At 38.8% G+C, this 27944-nt stretch overlaps 1 protein-coding gene and 1 long non-coding RNA gene across 6 annotated transcripts in view; both read right to left on the reverse strand.

Annotated features, from left to right (window-relative positions):
- The window catches only part of THRAP3 (thyroid hormone receptor associated protein 3), a 70211-nt gene that overhangs the window by 31547 nt on the left and 10720 nt on the right, over positions 1–27944 (reverse strand). For 2 of the 5 annotated variants that reach the window (XM_073317341.2, XM_073317340.2), the window contains one exon: positions 7754–7845. The gene's annotated coding sequence lies outside the window, so the exon portion shown is untranslated. Of the gene's footprint in view, positions 1–2044; positions 2385–4573; positions 4815–7753; positions 7846–26660; positions 26926–27944 lie in introns of those variants that run through there. The other 3 variants (XM_073317338.2, XM_073317337.2, XM_073317342.2) reach the window with 3 other exon arrangements.
- Positions 11082–25023, reverse strand: LOC140900361 (uncharacterized). The gene is made up of 2 exons (XR_012155611.2): positions 15156–25023; positions 11082–15077 (listed from the first exon to the last, which is right to left on the reverse strand). It is a non-coding gene; the product is annotated as an uncharacterized LOC140900361 (long non-coding RNA).

Genomic DNA, 27944 nt, shown 5'->3' on the forward strand with positions numbered 1-27944 from the left:
TTACAATCCCATAACAATGGAAAATTTAAACAAAAACACACTCCCAGTGTACCCACTATTAAAATTATAATCAACTCAAAAAATCTGTTACACTATTTTAAAAACTGTGACATGAATAAATTTTATGTCCTAGCCATGATGAATTTACTGCCTTCCACAAAAGTGGAAGTTATGCAACAGTTCAAATTGTAATCTGAGGGGTAAAGCTGGGTCTCTGAAGACAACTGCATCATCCTGATGTATTTTATAGGATACCTTCTTAATGTCAGAATAGTTGGAAAGACAAAGTGTTTTATCATCTGGTATCATCATTTCACTAATTTAATACAAAATGTACAAGTTGGAAGTGCCCTCCACAGACATTAGCTAAGATGCAGTGAGGCAGAGATTCCTGAACATTTACAATACAAGTGACAAAATATTAACATGGAAGCTCAACTGCATGCATGAAGGTAGAAAGCAGGAAGAGATTCATTTCAAAAGAACAGAAGGGCTGATACTCCCTCTACTTGTGAAATTCTCTTTAAAGTTTTACATGCTGGAGTGGGATGGAAGAACAGTAATTTCTGGCATCCCTTTTTCTGGATTATATTAGCTACAATAAGCACCCGTAAAGTCCAGGTTTCACTTCAAAGCAATTGCTAAAATGCACTCCAACATCCACTCTGGCATATATGCAGATAGCTTCCAATTGGGTTAAATTACTGTGTAGTCTATTTTGACTCAATAAACAAAGCTTACAGAAGTAAAAAGAAAAGTTTGACAAATTACTCCAAGTCTCTACCTAGAATGGTCCTCGAAGAATAAGGATAATACTCTGCACTTCCTAAAACTATACATTTTCAAAGCTCTTTCTGTTAATAAGGACTTGAATCTATTTTTCTTTCTCCCCCCATTTTTAAAATTCACTTTAAATTTTAATATCTACAACAAGGGTAATAAATAGGCAACTGTGGGTCAAATGTGGACCACCAGATTTTCAAAGGACCCCAAAATTTTTTTATTTAGTATTATGTTTTAAAATTATTTTCTCTGGAGTCTGAACCTTGACTATACCATGACCAAGAAATTTGGATTTTGAAAAAAAAAATAACTGACTGACCCAATCTACAAAATGCTAGACTCACACACCAGGGAGCCAGCCTTAATGAAGTCCTGATAACAAAGACTACTTTTTATCCAGCATAAAACCACGTTTTAGAGGGTCTGAAAACACTATCAGCTCCTCAGACTACTACTGACCACTTGGAGAAAACACTACTCTCCCTCATCCCAGGATTAGGTATAGGAACACGACCATGCTTAGATTAGGAAGATGTTACACTTTCAACTGTTCGGAGATTTTAAATTTATGCTTCTCTTTCATGCAGAAGATCATAAAGTGGCCTGAAGATCACAAAACAGGATCTTAAAAAAGCTGAATATTGTTTGTTTCATCAAACTAAATATTTTTAGGGGATTTTTTTTTTTTGTTATCACCATGAGTCTACTTTCGTCTACAACATTTACTAGTTAGTCATTCTTTTGTTTGGTTAAAGTGCCAAAAACTCTCCTCCCTGTAAAGTTTTTTTGGTTGCTTCTTTGACCGTCAATGTAACTGCACGCAATAAAAACAGAAAACAGAACTCATTCCTAGCAAGTGAGCTGGCTCCTAGATATAGCTCTTTTTAAACAGCCTCTGGACTCAAAGGGTTAAAACAGAAGAGCAAGGCAGATTCCTCTCACCTCACCATGGTAACATTGCATTTGTAAGCTTGGAACAGCTCAGCCTAGAGTTCTGTCCTAAAGGAGTTAAATGATTTATTTACTGAGATTGCCTCTGAACTTTATAGTATGAAAATCCTAAGAATATAAATAATTCTCTCTCTCCCATTCCTTGTAGAAACTTGAAATAAATTCTCAGATGTTTGACGGAGGCAACATTTAAAAGGAATTTATTTACTGTGAGACAAGACTCCTGAAGATTACTCTGGTTCTAATGGAAAGAGTTACCTTTAAACGGAAGAGAGGGATTAACTCAAAATGGCCCTGGCTGCACACCTACCTTATTGTTCGGACTTCTTGATTGGATGGGGGGAATCCACCTAAAGGAAACATGCACAATGCCTCACATGGCTGATTGAGGAGAGCAGCTCAGGAAGTGGGCAGAAAATGAAAACATGCCTGGCTCTGCGAGTGGAGAGTGCAGCAGAAGCCTGTTACACATTGCAAAGAGAGCTATGGAGGCTCCTCTTTAGTAATAAGCCTGCGAGAGGTCACATTTCCTTCCTGCTTTCAGTCCTGACTGACACTTCAACCTCCGCCCCCTTCCACATTTAAAGGGCCAGGACTATTTTCCTCCATTGCAAAGTAGGTCTCATCCAGCAGCAGAAAAAAAGTTTTGGTGATCCTGCCTGAGCTGTTGCAGAGAGCAAGGCCGGAGCATGACTTGTGTGTGCACTTGGAACTGTTTTCATACAGAGGGAGCCGGTTTGACAGCCAATTTTCAACCAAAGCTGTTGGTTCTGTCTGGAAACCAGTCTGCAACCTTGTGTTAAAGCTGTTAAGTGTTGAAATAATCTTTCCAAATGATGGTTTAGTGAGTCCGATATCTAGGAACAGAATACAGTCCAAAGCTATCTTTCAGAGTCAAACTTTAAGGCAGTTCTACTGATGGATTGTAACTATTTCAATAGAAGAACACAAATAGGAGCAGAAGCTTTACATCCACATGCTGGGCAGCCTCAATAATCCACAGTCCAGTTAAAATATTAATGAGTTAAAATACTACTGCCATACTGCGGAAATCTTAAAACAAACCTTTATTAAAATAAAATTATATACCATGAACTTTTTGACATTTCATTTCTGATTACATAATCATTTCTGATAATCAGTGCTGATTACTGTAGAAAGATGTTTAATACACAGGCCTTGGCTTACTGGTTTCTAAAGTACCACACACCCTTAAGGTGCTGTACGAACAGCAACCACCACTAAATCAACTTGGAATATAAACTGCTTGGTCTTTTTAGTTAGTTTAGTAAATTAATTCATATTTCAGTGGTTTAAAACATAACAGTTTCTTCCACAGTGAAGATACAAAATAATGACTCTGACACTACTAAAAGAATCAGAGTAGTGAGCTAACAGGAACTAACCAGCTTATTGGTCTAGTTGGTTCATGAGTACTTCACATTCTCCAAGTATTAGTAGCAGCATGTTCTGTTATACTATGTGATCTGTAGATCACAGAACGCTGCTGTTCCACCTTAGAGAGGTAGCGGAAATATGCTCAGATGAACATAAATATGTGGACATCAGCTTGCTCTACCTCAAATGCAGTCAGCACCATCTACAATGCACTGCAATAGCTGCACAAGATCAGCAACGAGGTGAAGAGCAGCTGGTTGAAGCTAAACTTGGGCAAAATGGAGCAGATACTGGTGGAGAAAGGAAGCACTCCAAAGAACTAGCTGCTACTACCAACATATCGCTCTCCTTGATGGCATCTAGCCTGATTAAGATGGTCCACAGCCGCTGGATCCTCAATGCTTCAAATGAGAACATTTCTTAGACTACATCATGTACTTGTTGACAAATTTGATCGTCTTGTAGTTTGCATATTTCTATAGCATCTACAGTTGTTAGACCTCAATAAAATGTGCTCACTCCAAGTTAGCTATAGTTCTCAAGTGTAAAAACATGTGTCTGAAGAGAGTTAGGAGTTTTTAGTAATTTTGGCTAAATATTCTGTAGCAAGGTTAAGGGTGTTAAACATCTGAAACCAGAGTTCTTTTATCCACAAGCCAAGCACCCTTATAAATCAAGCAGATGCAAAGCAGATTCCCTGTCACATCTATCCATTTGGTCTCCACCTTAACTACAGAAACTAAGATTATACAGGCTACTAGAAGCCTTTGATTGCTCTGTCACCTGAAAAAGGAAAGAAGTCAGTTTTTTCTTGTGATGGTTACAGAGTATTGGTTTTAAAGGTGAAACACTGATGCTGTATTTTATTAAATACAAACATTCTGATAAAGATGGCTGAGAAATTCCACACTAGAAGGCCAAGGCTCAAACAAAAATGCAGCATGGTCAAGTTCTGGCAGTGCTTCCCTGCACTTTGCAGTGTTGATGAAAGGTGTTCTCTCTTTTAGCTAGTGGCGCAGGGAAAATGAGAAGTTCCTAAATGAGAGATGATGCATTTCCAGTAGCACAATTTTAAAATCAAGTAATCTTGCTAAAAACTAGATAGCACTGCTAAATTAACAAAACTGCTGTGATTTCCTGATTTTAAGGTACACGTCACAGAAAGGTGCTCCCCTCTAAATTATCACAGATTACAAATAAAGAAAACCCCCAGAAACAAGCCATTTAACTATCTTTTTTAAAACTTCAAGTAAAATTTTTATTCTATGTACGAATTGCACTGCTTTGTCTTTTTTTGCAGAAGTTCCTTGGATCTGGTCAAAATATTATTTGCTTGACGTGTTGAAAAGAATTCTTGTTCTCCCGCCCTCAGGCAAAAAATCTGAACTAGATACTTCCTGCATAAATGGAAAATAAAATAAGGACACATTTATGGACTTACCCAGGGGCCAAGTGAGAGTGGAGTAGCAGTATCTCCAAAAGTCATTCCTTTTGGGTTCCGTGTAAATGCTTGCAAGCAGCAGCACTTAGAAGGAAATATTTCAGATATGTCTTTGCATCACTGAGTTCAGGATAATCAATCCAGCCTTACTTAGTCACTGGCTTTCCAGGGACTAACATGCAGCTTAGTTGTTGAGTTCAATTACTGCATCTGATTCATCTATTTCCATATTAAGACACTTCTGCAAATAATTGAAAGCAAAATGTGTACAGCTACCATATCAAAGCATTAGTGTATGTATACACACAAAATGTGGGTAAAATGCATTTAAATTAGCTTGTATTTAGGCAAGGTTATTTTACCTTTTTGTTCTGTGTAGTCCTTGCTATTCTGCAGAAGATATGAAAAAGCCATCAGCTAAAGCCTGCTTTTCACTGGGTGCTGTGAGTACTGCTAAACTAAAGGCAACGCAAGGTCATCTTTTTTGAAATCATGAGTTGCATCCAGAAATTCTCGGTACTGTGAAATTCAGATGGCAACAATCTGCTGTTGGAACAAACTTTCTTTTCAAAGCTCTCTCCTGCTAAGGCTTTATATGGAAAATTACATCAGAGTTTTCCGGAACTATGGAAATTTCACTTGGTGCTCAGAACTGGAGCAGACTCTCAGAATTTGGCTTCTCAGATAAGTAGTAAAACACTATAGCACTTGCTTTTGTCTCCATCCTAACAGCAAAGTTCCACGTATCAAGCTCAACTTCATTTCACACATTAACCAAAAGCACACACTGGGGGCTCTTGCTTGCACAAGAAATGTATTTGGAGAGCAGGCAAACATAAGCTGGTCACAGTGCTTTGTGCAGGTCTAATACTATTTTCATTGACAATGCAAAGGATCCTGAACTATACACATTTAGTACAGCACCACTAAAATGTTGCCACCTCAGAGATGGCAGGGAGACAAGCAGAGCTCTGCAGGGTACACAAGAGTGAAACAGGGACAAATTTTGGCCAAGAGCTATGAAACAAAACCTTGTTCTCACAAAAATGCCATAGGGTCTTGAACACCCATGAAGAAGAAGCAGCAAAACTTGTTTTCTAAGGCCTTGTCCCAGAGTTGCCCTCCACCGCATAGTTAAGTGAATGAAACTCAGTTAATCTATCACGGAAGGATGAAGGCCAGAGTCAATCCTACTGCGATTGAACATGAGGTCTCAAGGTTACTGCATAGGAAAAGCTGTGGGCAAGCTTTCTGCAGACCACAGATAGCTATTTCTGTACTTTATTAAAAACTAGAACAAAAATTAGGGTAGCCATCTGCTAAAAAATAGCTAATTTGGAAAATGTTAAACATACTATTTTAATGATGATGATGAAAATAATACTAAGTACGTCTATATATTTCAAAGTGCTTTACAATGGAGGACAAGGGTTAATATTCCCATTTTACAGATTAAAGAGGGAGGCAGAGAGAAGTCATGGAAATTGCCTAAGGCTGTAACAGATGGTGAATGTCAGATCCAAAAACAGAACATGGGGTCCTGACTCCCAGTTTGTAACTTGCCTGTGTCCCTCCACATGTGTAAGAAACAGAGAGAACAATACCCTCCCTTATCAAAATTTTATCATGACAAGTCAAAAAATTATCCTTTGATACACAAGCTGCACTGTATTGAAAACCACCTGCTTTTAACTGTGTGCAGCTGACAGAATTAACCTTTCTGAGCAATGAAGATGTTGGGACAAGTCAAACTGGATGTGAGGCTCTGTTTCACATTTCGTAATTTAATCAGGGATTTTATTTCCTTTGGTGACTCAGCTCACAAATAAGGACCTTTGTTTGCAGGCAACCATGGCATTCAAACTAAAAAAGACGGAAGGGGGAGCTTCAGTTGAGCCACTAATCAGGACTTGTTGGCACAGACTGCAGAGATCTGGTGGTGCAATATGTACACACTGTAAGGGAGGTTAATATTTTACAAGTGTTGAACTTTGGGACTGAACTCAAACAGCTGAAGATTTTTTCAGTGCTAAAATTAAATCCTTCTTTACAATGAAATCCTTTAAAAGCTTTGTGGTTCAGACATCCCCACTCATTGTAGCTATTCTCTCTCCCCTACCTTTTTTAAGTTTGTGGTTGAACTATCTTGATGCCCTTCCTTGCTAAGAGGTATCCATTTTAATGGCATGAACATTGCTCTTTCACAAAATTCATAGCTCATGGCAGAGCAGGTTAATACAACTGAACAGCCAGCAACTAGTGTTTCTCCATGATTTTCAGTCTAAGAGAAAGGCAAGTTGTTGGTGGGAGTAAACACTTCAAAACTAATTAAGCCCTGCTGTGGTTTAATACCATTTTAAAGATGTTTGGCATTAAAAAAAAATACTTTCCCCAGCTCTTATTCTCCATGTGGTTCAATTTGACCTCATTTTTGGACAGTTTCCAGTAACCCAGTGAATTTTCCACTGTCAAGAAGTTATCACTGCTATGCACTCCCATTAGTTGCCAATGTTTTTAGACTAATTATTCCAAATATCCTTTGCACCTAATTTACTGGTTTTTGTATTTGGCTTTTCAAAGAGCAGCCACTTCAAGTAAATTTGAAGATATGAAGCATTAACACAATAACTGACATGGTTCTATAAGGGGAAAAAAATACTAGATGCTACTCTGACTCAAGTTTATGACACAATGCCCAAATAAGGCCCACGGAAGGGAAAACATGGACTTTAACCCAGTAAATATTGACGGGTTGTAAGTACTCAAACAAGCATTAAAAACATTTATGAAAAAAGATTTTAGGTATCTGTTCTTTCTGGGACACTTAAGGTCATTCTGCAGAATGGGTTCATACCTTGTAAAGCAGTAGCAAATAAGACCAGGAAGTACAAAATCAGCAGAGTACACTCCCAATCCAGTAACTAGAGGAGTTGCAGAATTTCCTTTTTATACTGATTAAGAGAATACAGGTTCAAAGGTATTACATATTGCCTTGCTTGCACAGCAACAATGCTGGTGAGCAAAACAAACTCAATTTACAGAGTCAGCGCTTAAACTGAGGCAGCAATGCTAAAACTATAAAGCCCTGCTGCTATACGGTATAGTCCAAGTCTCAAAGAGAGGCACTCCCTTTCCCTCCCCCACAAGAGACGTTAGGTCTTAATTTTGTAATAAACCTACCTTGTTGCTGGAACACGCACTCACACCTTCCACCCCTCAACAGTAACCTGTCACTGTTTCAGCTTCTTCAATTATGAAATCAGGAAACAATTCTGCACAAAAAAGAAACTGTGTTGAAGCAGCGGTATATTTAAGCTACACACCATTGGTTTTATTTTAAGGGAACCAGTTTTATACACAAAACTATGGGTTTTATCATTATCAGCTTAAATCTGGGAATTGGTCACCTTCTGAGAAAGGAATTTGGAAAGTCAATCCATTTACCTTCACCCAGCCACTATTTTTTCTCCCTTCTAATTAGGGTAACCAGACAGCAAATTTGAAAAATCAGGACGGGGGTAGAGGGTAAGAGGTGCCTATAGAGGAAAATGCCCCAAATATCAGGACTGTCCCTGTAAAATAGGGACATCTGGTCACCCTACTTCTAATCCCAAACTCCAAGCTAACAACTGTGTCAGTGATCAAGTAGTCACTTCTACTATCCCCAACAAGAGAGTGCAAGCAAAGACAGCTTGAATTCTGGCACCTACTGTAGATACACCCTCCCTTTCTAGGTTTCAGAGTAGCAGCCATGTTAGTCTGTATCTGCAAAAAGAACAGGAGTACTTGAGAGACTTAGAGACTAAAATTTATTTGAGCATAAGCTTTCATGGGCTACAGCCCACTTCATTGGATGCATACAATGGAACATATAGTAAGAAGATATATATACACATACATAGGCAGAACATGAAAAGGTGGAGTAAGAGGCTAATTAATTAAGATGAGCTATTATCAGCAGGAGAAAAAAAACTTTTGTAGTTTATCTATTTCCCCATGTTAAGTATCCTCACACCTTGTCAACTGTCTAAATGGGCCATCTTGATGATCACTACAAAAGTTTTTTCTTCTCCTACTGATAATAGCTCATCTTAATTAATTAGCCTCTTACTCCACCTTTTCATGTTGTGTGTGTGTGTGTGTGTGTGTGTGTGTATCTATATATCTCTATATATCTTCTTACTACATGTTCCTCCCTTTCTAGACCAATGTTCATATTTTGTCTTCAAACAGAATTGTAACTTGGTCTGCATTAACAGAGTGCTCATAAACTGTGCTAGAATCTTGTTTGAGCTGAGGAAGAAGTGTGCTGCATGGTTCTGGCCAGCACAGTGAAGTATCGGATTTTTAAAATCCTTGTTCACACTGAAGCACCAAACTGAGCTGGCTACAACAATGTGTGAAAATGCTTGTAACTAGCATGGTCTGTGTCTCAGCAGGAACAGTCCCCACTGCACTCCCAGCTGCTACCCTATGGACCAAGGAGTGGCCGTCCAACATCACTCACTGCTTCAGGCATAAGAAATTGTGGCAATTATAGCCAGGCGCGCCACTTTCAGACTGTTGCTATTTTCACCGCAAAATAAAATTAACATTGGGTTTAAACCAAAGCAGGTGGACAGAGTATTATGTACAAATTTAATAGATATTTCAAATAGAATGTTTATAAAGAGTCTTAAAGATAAAACACACTGTATGCAGTAAGCATTAACAAATGGGGAAAAGAGCCAGCCTGACTCTGCACTTCTCAAATCTCTCCAGGTGTGCTGTAAAGGGGACGTGTATCTCTTGGGAAAGCAAAAACACAAGATGCACCACACTTGATCACTACCACAGCCATATTCATCCGTGGAGTGGCACAAACGATTACTGTACCTGTAACTTTAGAATGCCTTGGAGATTTAGTCTCTTTACATTTAAGTCTTATTTCCAATATAAAGACAAATTACGAGATACAAAGGAACAACTTTAAGGCTGTAAAGGGAGAAAAAATGCAGGGGCACAAGCATTATTTTGGGACAAAATTTTAGATCAGCCATTTCACAATGAAATAAGGTCACTTGACTAGAAGACGAAACATCTGTGCCAGTGACATCTCTGACACAGATACATCCATCCCTTCCCACCCAATTAAGGCCCCATTCTGCCCTCAGTTGAATGGGTGTAACTACAGTTAGAACTGAGTCCTAAGTCTAAATTGAAAACCTGCTAAAAACTTTCTTTACCTAAGGCTTTTGCTGGCATCAATGAAACAAGACAGATTAAGCTGCGACGGCCCATGTTGAACATGTCGCCTGGGAACCAAGTCTGTTAAGGCGTTACATAGCAATGGAGATTTTTCAATAATGAGCTCTGCATTTTAATGAATTTATTTAGAGTAAAAACTAATAGGTTCAAAGCAGCAAGAAAAACTTGAGAGTCATCTGTCCAGGAAATATTAATAACTAATACTGCATTTTATAGCACTTTCCACACAAGACACTTACAATGTTTTACAACCTAATAAATTAAACCTCAACTTCACTGTAAGGATGTTATTCCAATTCTAACTATGGATAAACTGAAGCACAGAGGTGAAATGGCTTGCCCAAGGGCCCATAGCAAATCAGTGGTTGAGCTGAGTATGAAACCTGAACTCCTGACATCCAGTTCTGTGCATTACCTGCCAGATAAGGCTTTCTTTCTGCTCCGGTCTACGTTTAGCTATGCACATTAAAACAACTCCTGGTGTGTATAACTTCCACTACAAGAGGAAATGCAGATCTGAACTATTCATTTGCAGACTGATCTGAAATGGATGTCCACGGGCACCACCTGTTCAGAAAAAACAACTCAGCTGATAGCTAGCCGTGAAGTCACATTTTTGATTACTTCTTAAAACCAGACCAGCAGAGAATCACAGATCTGAGAGAAAAATAAAAAAGCAACTAGAGACTGAGAATGTCACCAAGTCCCTGGCAGGCTGAAGGAAGGCTCCTCGATACCATTTGCCAGCTGCACAAACCAAACATGTGCTGTGTGACTGTATTACTAAAAATAACACTGTTTAGCAGCCCATCTTATTTAAGTTCACAAGTAGCTGGTGGTTTCAGGTTTAGCGCCACTGCTATCATGTAGTCATCCAATGCGGATGAACTTTCCAGTATTGTTAATCAGCACAGCAAGCAGCCCAGTTTAGGCTCAAAAGTGGTCAAGGCTACTAAAGTTACAGAAAGCTATTTCCTGATTCTTTTGTTTATTCATCCTTAAGTTCTGTTCTTAGATGTGGCTAGGAGGTACCTGGAGACAGCTGAATACAGACAATGTTCACATCTTTATTCTTACAATTTCTGTGAGGGCTGGGAAGGGATTCCGTACAGTTGCTATGAAAGTTTGACCTTTCATTGGCAACAACAGTTGTCATTGTCATAGCTCTAGATTACTGATTTAAGTAGTCTATTTACTGAAATGCTGGCACTTAGCTGCTACAGTGCAAAGTTAGGATAGACTTTTCTTTTTGCGAATACAGACTAACATGGCTGCTACTCTGAAACTTTTCTATCAGACTTTCCCAAATTCTGAGATGCGCCCCTGGAAGAGTACAGACAGTATATAAATTAGGATGGGTAGGTTTTTAACACCGTATTATAGCGTGGGAGGGCAACCAGTTTCATTTTCCATGCCTGCATGACATAACTTCTTAATTTGACCCTGTATTTTGTACTTGCTACTTAACCGTGCTCATATAGCCAGGTTTGCTATTCTGTATTGTTCTCTAAATTATTAATTGTGTGTTTTACAGCAACCTGTACCTCCAATCAGGCATACCATGGGAGCCTGATATCTCCCCTTCTGGATCATTACCAGTGTTATCACCAAGGAAACCATGGGACTGACTGCCAAAGGCACTACCTGAAGCTGTATTAGATTTCTACATTTCCATGACTACAGATTGACAAGTTAACTCTCCAGACAAAAAACCACTACTTTCCCCAGGAGCATCTATTTCACAATATATGCCAATTCAAAACACATTTCATTATTAACCTATGCTGTTAGCCGTCAGTGGACCTGGAGCATGTAATTCTCTTAACGTTAAAGGAAGCTACAAACCAAGAGATGCAGTTCTTTACTTTACACGTGCACGTCAGCATAACATTCCTGTAGAAGACCTATCTATTTAAATATGAATATATCAAGGCTTAATGGGTGAATCATATATTAAGGTTTCATTACATAATTCTGTATAAAGGGTTGCAATTTTCAGAAAAATGGAACATAAGAGTAAACGTAAATGGCTCTTCAAAGATGACCATTTGCACAAGTAAATCAGATCAAACATTCCCACAAACAGACTCATTTCAACAAGGTCCAATAGCGGAAGTGTCTCGTTTTCTCTGGGTATGCAACTAATATATCAAATTCACAAACCACCCCGACCCTGACTTAAAAAAAAAAAAAAAAGTCAACTATTCACCACCAGTTCCACTTACTTTACTGAATGCACAATCTCAAAGATTTCCTTTGGGTCTACGCTATTATCCATGTTTTGTCAATCCTCCGAGAAACCCATAATCATGAGATTTTTAAACAAACAATTTCATTATTTTTATTAAAAGAAAAGGAGTACTTGTGGCACCTTAGAGACTAACCAATTTATTTGAGCATAAGCTTTCGTGAGCTACAGCTCACTTCACCGGATGCATTTTTATTGTGATCTGTTTTGACTCGATGGAAGACAGGGAAATTTGTCTTATGTTCTATGAAAAATAAGCTCTGTGAGAGTGTGCTGCCTTTCATAATCTTATGAGAGGAAAAATTCACTCATGTTAGATCAGTTTTCTCCTTTTACTAGAAAAACCCTTTTCTATTTTTATAGCTTATTCCCCAGCATACTTATCTCATAGGTATCTTTTTGTACGGTTATTTTATGTATTCCATACAAATTTCTCTTTCAACTAAAAAGCTCCACTTAATTTAATGCTTATTATTTAATACTGCTTTTTATCTTCAGAGTAGTTTATCATAAGCATTAATCCAACACACCCATGAAGTAAGCAAGCTTTATTATTCCCCATTTTACAGACAGGGAAAGTGAAGCAGAGAGGTAATGCACTCAAGACTGCAGTACTGAAGCTGAGATTATAGATCAGAAGTTTTACGTTCCAGCCCATTTTTAAGAACATTTTCCTATGCCAAGACATGGGTCAAAACAAGAACATTTCTGAAGTTTACATGCAGTGCGTTTTTCTAGAACTGTTTCTCCTCTTTTTTTCCTTGTGGCCTCTATTACATTATCTCTCAGGATTCCCTCCCTTCCCAATTCCTTTTTGGAATATCTTTCAAGGAATCTATAATTATTACTTTAACACATGTGAAAGGATTGAAGCAGAAAATAATCCCAACATATCCAGGCAAATTCTGTAGACACCATCATAGCTGAAAACTCGTAGCCTGCTACATGACACTCAAGAATCCTAGAGAGAACTTCTATACCACAGATCACACAATACGTTGCCAAGCCCAGCAAGCAAAAATACTGGTCTCTACCAAAAGAAACACTTCATTTGTCTTCATAGATGTCTGTAAAGCATCTACCATAAAGCTAGGAACATTTAGTAATCAATGGAATAAAAAAAAATTAGCTTACATGTACACCGTAATGTTCAAATGCCACAGAACCAATTAGGCTCAGCATTCTCAGAGACCAGGAAAAAGAATAATGCTTTGTAGAGTTTCTGTCAGAAGATGTGTTTAGTTAGGGAAAGAAAAATTAATTTTTACCTACTCCCAATCTGGCCAGTTCTGTTTTACCACCAATTTAGCAAATAAAAACTTGCAGTTTGCTTATACTATAGTAAGCACTCAAAATGAAGTACATGCTGCCTACAGAAAGGCAATTCCTCGCCCAAACAGCTCACAACCTAATTATAATTTAATAAGTTCAATGCCAGAAAATCGTTCAGTTTTAGCAACTGTTAAACTTGACTTTATTTGCTTAAACTAACTGAAAATGAAATAATGGCTAAGATAAAATGCTTTCTTCTTTAACATACTTGTACTCTGCAAATCTGAACTCCAAGAGCATGCTAAATAGAAAACCACAGAAACAGTTGTTTTTAAGTACAAAATGTAATTTGAATAATTAAGCAGTGGAAGCCACTTGTCTAGACAGGGAAATAACAAAACTTCATAGTAAAGGAAGATAATTTGAAACTTAATTTTCTTTAAACACAGCAACTTTCCAATGTCCAAATTACTGACTTGAATGGCTTATATTGTTTCAACTCATCTAGCCCTTGCCCACAGCCACATCGTTATCATTTGAAGATCACTTACTGTTGGTTGCCACAACTCCCCGACCTATATTTTCCAAAAAGGAGTCAGGGTTCTATACTGCTGACGTGAGTGGAAATGCAGCTGTTCAGTTCCTTCTGAAAACGTTCAGTTTGCCAACTTGGTAACTACCTGCAACAACAGGCTTTGGATTCAACAACTAACTACTAGCAGAGGGAGGAACTGTAATATTAATTAAAAACTCCTGGTCCCCATTTCTGGTGCTGTTACTGACTTCACCTGATCTTAGACAAGTCTCTTACCAGCAGGAGAGTGGGGTGGGGGGGAGAGAAAACCTTTTGTAGTGATAATCACCCATTTTTTCATGGTTTGTGCGTATAAAAATGTCTTCTGTATTTTCCACAGTATGCATCCGATGAAGTGAGCTGTAGCTCACAAAACCTTATGCTCAAATAAACTGGTTAGTCTCTAAGGTACCACAAGTACTCCTTTCCTCTTACACTCTGTAATTCAAGTTAGCCATCTGTAAAAAGTGGTGACACTTGTGTGCCTTCCAGGGAGATGGCAGGAGGGGCAGGGATCAGAGATGTACTTTGCCTCTGTATAGTGTTTTGGGATCCTGGAATGGAAGGTGACGTAGGAGTTCAAAGTATTAGCTCAAATTAGGGGCATGGAATAAGAATCAAGTTATTATAAAACAGAATAGCCAGCTATCAGCATATTAAGTATGTTTTATAGCATGTTCATTTTCAAGTTAATAATCCATCCATGTCTTATGAAGTGCAGTGTGACTGGAGTACATCAAATTGCATGAGAAACGTAAATACTGAAAAACAAGGCAGACACATCTCTATCTACACCAGACATGAGCTAATGTAATAATCTAACACACACAAAACCAAAATAAACCATGTCCTTAGCACGTTCTCTTGCATTCCGGTACTATAAACTTACTGAAAACTGCTCCAAAGCAACATTGTAGCATCATGACTTTCCTGCTGTCTTTACATTTTTAATATGCACATTTGGCAAAGGAACGAGAAGGGGCACTCTTTCTCCTTCCACTCTAGTGCCCAAGTGGAATATTTTTCATTCTATGCATTAACTCCCTGAATAAAAGAAACCATAGTCCAATCCTCATTTACCACTTGCACCTGTCATATCTGCTGTATTGACATTTGAGAGTCCAACGCCGCGTGACAATCAAATGTCTAGGGGCTAAGTCAACCTAAGTTACGCAACTCCAGCTATGTGCTTAACATAGCTGGAGTTGACGTACCTTAGGTCAACTTATTGCGGAGTCTACATCATGCTGGGTTGACAGGAGAAATTCTCCTGTCGACTTTCCTTATGCGTCTTATTCTGGTGGAGTAGTAGAGTCAACAGGAGAGCAATTGGCGGTCGATTTAGCAAGTCAGCACTAGACCCTCTAAATGGACTCCTGGTGGATGGATCACTGCGCGTCGATCCCCTGTTAAGTGGAGACAAGCCCTAGAGAACAACCCAAAATCTGGACTCTCCTGCACGCTCAAACCAATAGGCACTGTTCATACTAAGAAATAGGACACCTGCCTGCTCTCCTCCCTTCCCCCATCAAGACCTGGGAAACTTTCCATATCAATCTTGACAAAGGAATCCCTAAGATAACATTTGGATTCAAACCAGGTTTCTCAGAGAAGGATTTATTATCCTGTTGGCCCCTCGCACAGAAAATAAGCATGCCAGCAAGGAGTGACCATTTGCAATTTTCAAAAGGTGGTGCACTGCCATTTATCCTGCTCAGAAAGAAATGTCCTTACCCTTATAGAACTTACTACAGTACCTGAGCCTGCCATGATTACTTTATGTTTTATTGTTAAACCAAAACTACATTTGTGTTAGTGATTGTGGATGAAAGCTGAACTAAAATCACTGTCTCCACCTCAGTGCAAGGAGAAAGATCTGCCACTTTCATTAAAGAAAAACATTATTGGAACAGTTTTTGATGAGCTTGAATATCCATAAATAATAAATAATAATAATAAATGAAAGATGAAAATGATATGGTCTTACTTCAGTATCCTAGACAGTTGTCAAATTTAATGACATGAAGCCAATTAAAGTTGCTGTTCTAAATGAACAGTCCAGCCTCATAAAAAAAAAAAAGAAGAAAAGGATTATATCTGCTATGTGTGACAGCTGCATAAAAGCTGTTTACCAGCAGCACTGCTCTGCAACTCTGATAAGGTAATGGTAAAACCTGTCTGAAATACAAGAGGCACAGCTAACTACGTCAACGTTACTTCTCTCTGTCAAGGGTACAAAAAACATTTAAATCTTACAGAAGACTGAAAGCACCTTTTGGTTTTGTTACTTCAGAAAATGAAGTCTCAGTATTATTTTACTTTTCTAGTGGATTTTTACTTCTTAAGTCAAGGCTTGATCTAGCAATGGAAACCACACAGGCAGAATCCCTTGAAGTTAGCAGAATTCTGTAACAGGAGGAAGGACCACTTACGCACATCCCGCTGTAGTATTGGGGGTCTTGCATAATTAAATGAGCTTTCATTCACAGAGTCCACAATCTTCTTTAAGAGGTGGTCTACACTTAAAAATTAGATCGACCAGCTACGTTGCGCAGGGCTGTGAAAAATGTCACACTCTGAGTGCTACAGTTAGGTCAATATAACCCCCATTGTAGATGCAGCTAGGTCAACGAGAAGGATTAACTACATCAATGGAAAAACGCCTTCCGCGGACACAGGATGTGTTTACGCTATAGTGTTGTAGCTGCCACCGTAGCACCCGCAGTGCAGACATAGCCAAAGATTGCATGGATCAACATAAGCCTGAATGCTTTTAACACACCTTACTAAAAACGTGACATAGAATCATAGAATATCAGGGTTGGAAGAGACCTCAGGAGGTCATCTAGTCCAAACCCCTGCTTAAAGCAGGACCAATCCACAAGTTTTTGCCCCAGATCCCTAAATGGCCCCCTCAAGGATTGAACTCACAACCCTGGGTTTAGCAGGCCAATGCTCAAACCACTGAGCTATCCCTCCCCCCACACATTATTCAGAAGTGTGTGTATGGGGGGGGGGGGTGCGGAATATTAGGCACCTTGGCAACGACAGAATTCAAAAGCCAAACTAGAAAGGCAGAATTTTAAAATGGTTGGAGTTTTTCAGTGAATCCAAAGTAAAAAGAAAAACAGTACTGCGGGTAATGCCCTACTGGTGTATGAAAGCTTAAGACAGAAAATGATATCTATGTACTCAATGTTATTTATTACAATAATTTTCTAAGAAGATAACCATACAAGTCTGTTGAAGTTTCAAACATATTCCACATTAGTCAATTTTTAAATTTTATTATTCTGTAGAGAATTTTATGTTTTTTAATCACAACACAACCTGTCTATTTAGCAATGTTAAAGCAGACTTTGCTTTTTATTTTCACTGGGAGCTTCCAAAGAAAGCAGAACACTGTAATTCCCTTTCATAGATTAGAATATAAGCAAAATGCTGGGTACTTAATGGAGGTTAATGAGAGAAATCAGAGTACAGTACACAGAATATCAGTGGTTTAAAATAACTGCACCTGCCCTACCATCTTGAAAGGGAATCTTCCTGGACAACACTGCCACTTTAACTCACGCCAAATTTGCTTTGAAAACAAGGTTCTAATTACTTGACTACTTCAAGGAGACACTAGCTTTGTCAAATATAGCTCCGCTTACCCTAGTTTCTATTCACTTTCAAAGACTGATTTTTCCCGTATGAAACTCCAAACTCCTGTAACTAACCTAACTTTTAAGAGAGGTGTAATGGCATCAAGCAGTTAAAAATTTGGTTCACAGTGTGATAGAAAAGTTATTTACAGATATTTTGAAAGATTATTCTGAAAACTTGTCAGTTGTGCCACACAAGGCCTGATTCTGCAAAATGATGATTCCTGAGTACCTGCCGTGGAAACTGACAGTCTATAGGCTGAATGGAGATAGTCAGTACCTTGCTGAATCAGCTGCTTCTCCTCCCCCTTCCCCCCCAAAAAGGGAGGGGGGGAATATAATCATTATAAACTTGCCCACCCTTACTAAGCCAATGCTAATAAATATCTATTGTTACTGCACTGACTCAGAAAATGTTTTACCCTACTGCAAGCAAGGGGGCAACTTCAAATATATTTTTCAAGTCTGTTACACAGTATTACATAGTTTTTTTTAAGCAGCAGCACCAAGGATCCTCAAAAAAATTGCATTATGAATTTACATGGTGCTCTGAGGAATTGCTTGGTCAATATTCTAGGGTCTCTACAACAGCTGCTCTTCCAGATTATAAAGCAAAACTGGTTTTTGTCTGAATTAATAGTGTGGGATACTCCCTATGATACAGACACAGCAACACTGGGGCCCCATCCAAATGTATTCTAAAACAATGAAATATGAAATGACAGAATAAATCTATTTTATTGACATTAAATATGTTTATTCTCTTTATGTAACGTTGAAACAGAACAATCTATGTATTAGTTAACCAGCCTGAGGCACCATTCCCCCCCGGTAAGTGAAATTACAAGGATAGAATCATTTAGTCAATTGAGTTTGTTGGATTTCCTGGACAGTCGAATACTTGTTACTTTACATTACACGATTACAATTGTTTCATGCAGAATGAAAAACACACTTGAACAAAAACAGTACAATTCAGGTATCACCATCACTTTTTAAAAAATGTCCGATCCCCTTTTTAATGTAATTCCTGATTCTACTAAAAATTCACCTGTTTTGTGGTATTTAGTGATAAATAGTTTTCTATAGACAAAGCACTAGTGATTTTTCCAGCAAATTACACTGCATTTGAAAAATAGAACTATAAAATTAGCAGAAGCCTCCTAAGGGGTAAATGTCATACAGTGCAATTTCTTATTTTAGAACATCAATTGTTTGTTTTGCAACAGATGTGTCACTGCTGACCAATGCCTTTATGCATAACCAGTGGAAAGTACTGATTTGGAAAAGTTATCAAAGAAAGAAGCAGCAATCCTTAAAAATTACAGTCTTATTTCACTTTACATGTACAGGCAGAGTGAGAAAATACATGCTTGCAAGCTGACATGAAATGCAGAACATACGGCCTCCAGCAACAGCTTGCTGCATAGCAATAAAAAAAACTCAGTGTATAATTTATGGTTTAATAACTTCCCGGTACAAGATTATTTGGTGTACTATATGTTGCTAAACTTTCTAAAATTGAACTTCAGTTTCTAAGGTTAAGTATTTGCTGTCTCTGATACCATGAATCAATGTCATGGCATAGCAAGAATTTAGGTATCATACATTTTTGTCATGAGGCAGAGGGTAGCCCCTATTTTGATATTTGAAAAACACCCAAAAGTATAAATACATACTTTATATTTATAATAATTATGTATAGTGTCTCATTCTCAAGAAGTCAATTAACTGAAGATCACTCATATTCCAACAACAAATACTTACTATGCACTGCAACTCTGTTTATCCAACACCCTGTTTTTACACAGAGCAGTGTTTGGGAGCATGGTGCTTCTGGTGGTGCCAGATGTCCTCACCACTCAATTGTCAAAGATCCCCTGTTGCCTTCCCCCAAGCACAGAGACCTTCACTCTAAATTTCGGTTTAGGTATTCCGTCTAACTATTGCTTCCACTTGGCTACAACAGCCATCACATGCTGTCTTATTGGATGTGTAATGCTGATGGCTAATAGCTAATGCATTCTATCCCAAAGGTAGCTTGCAAAATGCTGTTAAAAGCACTTACCCCTTCAACAATTGTATTTCTTCTTAATCTGGGTTCAAAAAATGGATATTAGCATCTCCCCATGATGTTTGGCATGGTGCCATAGGCTAAAAATCAATTTAAGGCTAATTTAAAGTCCTGTCCACCTAAACACTGCTAGCCAATGTTGTACAGACAGATTTCAGCTCATTTTTCAGGAAGGAAGAAAATGGTGGTTAATTCTATTTTACCACCTGTGTAGAATTTAAAAAAATCAGCTCCTGAAAGCTAAATCAGCATCTGAGTATCCACTTTCACCAACTGTTTACAGGTTCTGCAACACACAAAATTTCTGGAAAAGAGACCAAAACATCATGCAAAGTCTCTAACTGAGAAGTAAGAAATTATTAGAATATGATGACCCTGGCAGAAGAACTGGTGAAACCCCAAGAACTTCTCTGAACTGGCATCTCTTAAAACAGCCTTGAATGGGAGAAAGGAGGGGGGAACATGTTCTGGTTAAACTCTTACAAGGGTAGACAAAAAGTAAGAAGTACCGAGACCTCCTTGGGAAGGGCAAATTATAATCCCATTTACTCAATCACTTGGTTGTAATTAAGGATACGATTTGGTCACGGAGGTCATGGGTTCTGTGACTTTAACAGATCTCCATGACTTCTCTGGCTGTCAGCCCAGGACAGCGGGGCTCTGGCTTTGGCTTCAGCCCCGCTGTGACCATACCCTGATTTGTCCCACCCCCCCATGACTGTTCTGTGATTTTTGCTTAATTTTACCATGAAAAAATTGTATCCATGATTGTAATATACCCAGAATGTTGGTTGTAAACATCAAATGAGGGAGAACTGACACTCCAGAATCAAATTTACATAAGAAAACAGAACAAAAAACAAACCAAAACCCTAAACACTAGTTCAAAAAAAGAAAAAGAAAAGGCTGTCTGTTTTTAAAAGGAACATTATAAAAATGTGTCCTAGTTATCATAAACCTGTGGGAAATGTCTAGATTTTAAATGCTTTTTTTCCACTTGTTACCATACACGAAATATGAACAGCCAACAGAACAGAAACATAATGGTGTTTCTCCTGCTGCTGCAGCAACCAAAAAAAAACTGTTCCTAGCGCCACGCTGACCCAAACAAAGGAAAAACATAGACCACTGAAAACATGGAGATAGGAAGGAAAAGATGTTTGCCAAGCAGCAAACTCTCAAAAGGGTGTGACAAACAATGGAGAGTGAAAAAATAATTAAAACCTATATATTTCACTGATTGCTGGAAAACAAATTTGCATCCAAGGTATGACAAATACAAAAGATGAGTTTTCACAAACGAATGCTTTATAACAAAAGAAAATCCAACATATTTTAAAGAATATAAATTAAAATCTTTAGATTACTCAGAAGTATGATCCATAAGTTACACCACCAGTTTTCACCGATGCCATTTTATATATCAGAAAAATGTCAGTCCCTTAAGAAGAGTGCTCTAAACACACATCAGAAATCAACTGCAGAGCCAGAGAAAATACTCACTGGCTTTTAGTCTCAAGTTAATAGTTCTCCCTCCATGCTACCTAGTTACATTTTCTATTTCCCACACAAATTATCCCCTTTTTCTGCCCTCACATAGTTTACCTCCACATTGGAAAACAAGTATTTCTGATATAAGCCCCTTATAAAGCTTACAGGTTTTTTAACATTTTGCAGTACTGTAACATTCAACACCATCAGGTGGTGACGTGTTATCCCCATATATAAAATGGGGATATTGAAGTTTGAAGAGGTCAATCAACTTGCCTAAGGTAACAGAGCAAGTCAATGACTGATCTGGCAACTGAACTCAGGTATCCCAGCATCCAGTCCGGGGTTTTAACAAGACTACCCTTCCTAAACATACATCACACCCCATTAATAGTTTATAATCTAATTTCAGGAGTTGTAGCTGTGTGTTTCCATTTGATAGCCACAGTTCACGTTTACAAAGGAACTCCACCCATAACTCCAAATAGCCATTTCACAGATAGGTTCTGGAATCAAACATGTGGAATATCATACAAATCTCATTGAGAGCGAGTCCCTAATGCATAATAAAGTGGATGATGAAACAACACATCAAGGGATGCAGTTCTTCCATTCTAAAATAAACGTATGAAAATGATCATGAGTGCTTATGGATCAATATCCTAATAAAGCACAAGATGGGGTATTAGCTGGTATGTGCCACAGACCACCAAATCACACCTGAGAACAGGATGACTGGATCCTTACACAACTAACATGTGAGGCAAAAACTGCATGCAATCAGGATTTGCTGATAAGCAGGGCTCAGGCAAACAATATGTTGTTTAATATGGCTAAATGCAAACCTATATATCTAGGAACAAAGAACATAAGGCCATACTTACACAATGGGAGATTCTATCCTGGGAAGCAATGACACCGAAAAAGATCTGGGGGTCATGGTGAATAATCTGCTAAACATGAGCTCCCAGTGCGATGCTGTGGCCCAAAGTGCTCATGTGACCCTTGAATGCATAAACAGAGGGCTCTTGAGTAGCAGCAGAGAGGTTATTTTGCCTCTGTATTTGGCACTGGTGTGACTGTTGCTGGAATACTATGCCCAGTTCCAGTATCCACAATTCAAGAATGGGGTTGATAAACTGGAGAGGGTTCAGAGAAGAACCATGAGAATAGATTAAAGGATTAAAAAACATGCCTTATAGTGACAGACTCACAAAGCCCAATCTATTTAGCTTAACAAAGAAGGTTAAGTAGTGACTTGATTCCAGGCTATAAATACCTATGTGAGGAACAAGTATTTGATAATGGGGTCTTCAATCTAGCAGTGAAAGGTAAAACAGAATCCAGAAGTTGAAGCTAGAGAAATTCAGACTGTAAATACAGTGTACATTTTTGAGAGAGGGTAATTACCCATTAGAAAAATTTACCAAGACTCATGGTGGATTCTCCATCACTGGCAATTTTTAAATCAAGATTGGATACTTTTCTAAAATATCTGCTCAAGGAATTATGTTAGGGAACTTCAATAGCCTGAGTTATACAGGAGCTCAGACTATAGTTACTATGGCCCCTTCTGGCCATCCAGTCTAGAAACTGGGAACTTTTTGCAGTTTTCCCCATCTCTGATAAGAAGGAAAGATTGGCTGTTTGATGCAAGTGTCTCTCCTGAAGCAAAAGGCTTGATTGTACTCCTTGATCCATCTTTCATTTTCTTGGAAAACCTGGTTTCCAGTTGCATTCTGAATTTTAGTCTCCTGGCATGGCTATTCAGCAGTGCAACCATAGAAAAGTAGGGTTTAAGTATAACCTCTCCACAGTATGAAGTGACAATCTGCAAGACATTTTACTTTCTGGAGGGAAAAAAAACCCCAAAACACCTTCTTGGGTGATATTTATCTGATGACAGTGTTTGCTTTTCTAGTATTCCCAGATATACTTTTCTATAATCTGGATTGCTGAAATTCTCCAATACTATTGACATAAATCAAGCTATGTATGTGACTGAACCAATGACCAAAGTACTTTATAGCAAGACATTATGGCTCCAGGTCAAAGCACTTTTCCAAACAGAACAAATGAACTAATCAGGAATATTAGATTTCCAAATAATTCCACTAGCTATAAATTAATCAATGCCTCCAACTCCGGTGCTAGTTACTTCACCACTAAACTGAATTTATAAATCACACAGAGTAAGAAGCCTAGACTTTCATTAAAGTCATTAAATAATTTCAGGTTTCAGAGTAACAGCCGTGTTAGTCTGTATTCGCAAAAAGAAAAGGAGTACTTGTGGCACCTTAGAGACTAACCAATTTAACCAAATTAAATAATTTGGATCCCAAACATACCAATACATCCAACAGAAAACCTTGACCGGGCGTCCAGAACTTTTGGATATTTGTAATGGAAAGCTGGAGACCTTGGTTTTCTGTTACAACAGTAAAAATGAACAAAGGAAAAGTTCCCACGATACAGAGAAAAAATGGATTTTGCAGTCATGACTTTTTTTTCCCTCCAAATGCACGCAAAGGAACAGAGGTAAATGAGCAATAAGAACATCCACCAAAATTTCTCACTTCGAAACTAATAATAATTTCCTCATAGTGATGTCCTACTAATACTGAGGGCACGGCTACACTTACAGATGTAGAGCGCTTTGAGTCAAACCAGACTTTGTAAAGCGCAGTAGGGAAAGCGCTACAGTCTGTCCACACTGACAGCTTCAAGCGTGCTGGCATGGCCACATTTGCAGCACCGGCAGTGGCATTGGGCGCAGTGCATTATGGGCAGCGATCCCAGCATGCAAGTGACTGCAACGTGCTTTTCAAATGGCGGGGGTGTGTGTGTGTCTGTGACAGGAGTGTGTTGTGTGTATGTGGGGGGGGTGGGGTGGAGAGTAGGTTTTGGGGGGGGGGGGGCTGAGAGCATGTCAGCATGCTGTCTTGTAAGTTAAGACAGCAGCAGACCCCCACCACCACCACACAGCATTCCACACTAATGGTTGCTTTGTCTTGGAGCAGATAAGCATGCCAGCTCTCAGAAACAGAGCTTTCAAAGGGCATATCCCCATTCCTACAGTGATTCAAAAACAATGACAAAAGTGGCCACTTGACTTAAGGGGGTTATGGGACGGTTCTGGAGGCTAATCGGAGCGCAGTAATGCAACACTTTGTCTACACTGGTGCTGCGGTGCTCCAGCGGGGGCATAGCAAATGTTATTCCACTCGCCGAGGCGGAGTACCAGCAGCGCTGTAGCCACAGAGTCAGAGCACTCGACATGCCTTGCCAGGGTGCCTTGGTAGTGAGCTAGTGTGCCCAGGACTCCTTTATTTTGTTGTAACTCGCAAGTGTAGCCAACTCCTGAGTAGCTGGTACAGTGACTTGCGCCCTTGTGGAAGCAGTTGGAGATCCATTACTGTTTAGATTTTCACACCCCACAAGAAGAGCAGGAAATGCTCAAAAAAGATCCCCTTTGTTTTGCATAACAAAACTATTCATCAATCAGTTCATAGAAAGGAAGACTAGACTCATATGCATAATTCAAGTTATTGTGCTACTTTTTATGCAGCCAAAGGAAAATAAATGGCGTGCCTGCCAATGAAGTTCCAACCCCCACAGGTCACTAGTTCCAGTGTAGTCTGGAAACCAGCAGACTCCACATACTACTCTCATTAAAACTGCACAACTTTACATGCAAAACTCTGGAAGTCATGTTTCCAAAGAAATAGTGAGTAATGCTAAAAACAACTGAATCCCAGTCCCTTTGGGGTCTTTTCTGATGCATAACATGAACAATTACAGCCAATATTGAAGAATTAAGATACTTTAGAAATTTAGACTAGACTACTAAAAGATTAACCTGAACAGCTTTTATTTATTTGAGCATAAGCTTTCGTGAGCTACAGCTCACTTCATCAGATACCCATGCATCTGATGAAGTGAGCTGTAGCTCACGAAAGCTTATGCTCAAATAAATTTGTTAGTCTCTAAGGTGCCACAAGTCCTCCTTTTCTTTTTACGGATACAGACTAACACGGCTGCTACTCTGAAACCAGCTTTTATTTACAAGCTGCAAAACCAAATCAGATGTTTATTCCCAAAACAAGTGGTTTGATTGCTTATTTGAACCTTGACTAACTCCCACTCTCCCCAGCAGAAAAAGTGGAAAGACAAAATGGTTTCAGATTGTAATAGATATGGCAATTCCCTGTGATATCCTTGGGAGACCTTACTGAAATAAGTTCATGTATCTTTGGGGTCACTTGTATTAAATGAATGGTTCATTTATTATTGTAGTCTGGGATTGTATATAACCTCTCAAGATGGGGACATGTGACAGAAGTGAGACCTGGGGGTTCAAAGGAATATATGGAAAATGTACCAAACAAGTTTCAGAGTAGCAGCCGTGTTAGTCTGTATTCGCAAAAAGGAAAGGAGCACTAGTAGCACCTTAGAGACTAACCAATTTATTTGAGCATGAGCTTTTGTGAGCTACAGCATCCGATGAAGTGAGCTGTAGCTCACGAAAGCTTATGCTCAAATAAATTGGTTAGTTTCTAAGGTGCCACTAGTATTCCTTTTCTTTGTACCAAAGAAGGAAAACCTGACTTTTGGGACAATGTGTGAACTGGATTTCCTTGGGAACGCCTGGGGAGAGGTTAATGCAAATTGCCCATCTTCGGTTATGCAAAAAGCAAGCCTTCTGAAGCTATGGCCTGAGGGGTTATTGTTTGCTGATCACCTGAGGCCAAGATCCAAGGCCCAAGATGTATAAAGGAAAGACTGAAGTATTCATAGTTGTTCTGGTTCTGAATCAGACGGTTATGAATTTGTAGCCATGGGGAAAATCCAATTACAGGTTTTGAAGGACTGACACCTACCAGAGCCCAAGGTTGGATCTGGGGTGACCTCTGGTAAGCTTTTTAGCATGTGTGTAGGTTCTTTTATTGGTTTTAATATGTTCTCTCTGAAATGTTCCCACCTTAACAATAAACATGCTTCCTTAAAGGGCTGTGTGGTAACTTGTAACTGCTAGCAATTGTGTTGTTTAGAGCCTTTGGAGAGAAAGCAAAGTATAGAAGTTGGTCAATTTAGGCAGTCTGGCTAAGATGGGGATCTCATAGCATAGGCTGGGAACTGTGCAGCTTGGAAAAACCCTGGTCAGGACAGAGAGTCACGCAGGTCTCCACTCAAAAGAGGTGATGTCTGAGGAGCCCGGAGGGTAGAGTGGGTGCCCTTGATGAACCACAGAGGGAAAAAAACCAGAGGTGCAGTTGCCCCGAACTGTGTATTGATTATCTTTTCATGATGTAGTCCTATACTACCCATCGCCACAGAATATACCATACTCATGTTTTGCTAGATTGCAGCAGTGTTGTTCTAGAAGTTATATGTCATTTATCGCATTTTTAAGTACCTCATTTCCCACCCCTCTTAGCTAGAGGAAAACTGACCCCACTCCAGACACTGTCCTGCTGCTATTTTACAGCACTCTTTATAAAACCCACTCTAAGAGAAAAAAGGGACATATTTACTGATAACTTTCTTGCTGCAACTCTTTCGACCCACTGCTTCAATCCATCGAAGTGCTCTTATATTCTCAAAAGTGACTGCCTAAAAATGAGATTGAGTAGTTCCGTGTGCTGTTCCAGGGTTATAGTGTTTCAGAGTCAAGATGAGTTCTTTCTGGCTCACGCACAGACACCAGTGATAAAAATTATCTGCAACTGGAACTTCGTATAATTCAGAGCCACGACAGACTCCAGATCACTCTCCAAAAGGTGTACTAGCTCTGTAAGACTAGCAGGAGGAGGAAAAGAAATCAGATCGGTTTTTTACAAGAAATGTGCATGTATACATATATCACTATCTTTTATTTTAGATATTTACAGGGCACCTATCACTTTGACTCAGAAAACAACTCTTAATTAAGACGTCAATTTTTGAGAGTTTTGTTTGTTAGTTTGCTTGCTTAATTCAGAATCAATAAGGCAAGAGGGATAACAGGCTCATTGAATGACAATGCAGCAGACCGCCATCAAGCAAGGATGGCATGGTATTTACCAGAAGTGGTTTTTAATCAAGAAAAACATGGTCTCTTCTACCCCAGGAAAATCTAGTTAGCACCAGTTTAAGGCATTTTTTATTTAAAAAACTGTTTCATTACATTACACTACACATCACATTACGCTTAGCTTTAGTTATATATTCAAATTGTGATTAAATAAGGCAGTAGATACACAGATTAATTTAGGGTTGTACAAATAAAAAGTAAAACTGCAGTGGGTGTAACGCTAAATATTATGTAACATATGTAAGTATAATACTGAACATTGGAATGTCTGTATATATTTTGGTTCGGTATTTTCTCAAGGAAATTATATGTTATGATTCATATTTCAGTATTATATAAACAAAAGACAAAAACATTCAATTATATGAAAACAACAACAGTTCAGAGTTGTAGGCTTGAAGCATTAAGCAATCAGAAGCACGCAGAGCTGCAGATACCAGTCCAGATCCATTTGGCCATGCAGCATTCTGTAGCAGAAGACCAACTCTGATGCAGTGGATAGGCCAAGCCTATTCCTCAGTTTTGAATGAATGTAACCATAGTTTGAAAAGATTTGCTGTATGCCTGCTGAACTTGCTGGACACTGACGCAATTATTTTTCCCAGTTTAAAGCAGGTTTAATCTGATATTTACCAGCATCTTGTCCTAAACTAGCTTTTCCTTGGAAATTGCCAACCCAGCTGTCAAGAGAGATTATTTCCTTATCAGTGTGATAGCCTCAATGAGTAGAGAAGATAGGAATAGC

The sequence above is a fragment of the Lepidochelys kempii genome, chromosome 19 (genome assembly GCF_965140285.1).
Source record: "Lepidochelys kempii isolate rLepKem1 chromosome 19, rLepKem1.hap1, whole genome shotgun sequence".
NCBI lineage: Eukaryota > Metazoa > Chordata > Testudines > Cheloniidae > Lepidochelys > Lepidochelys kempii.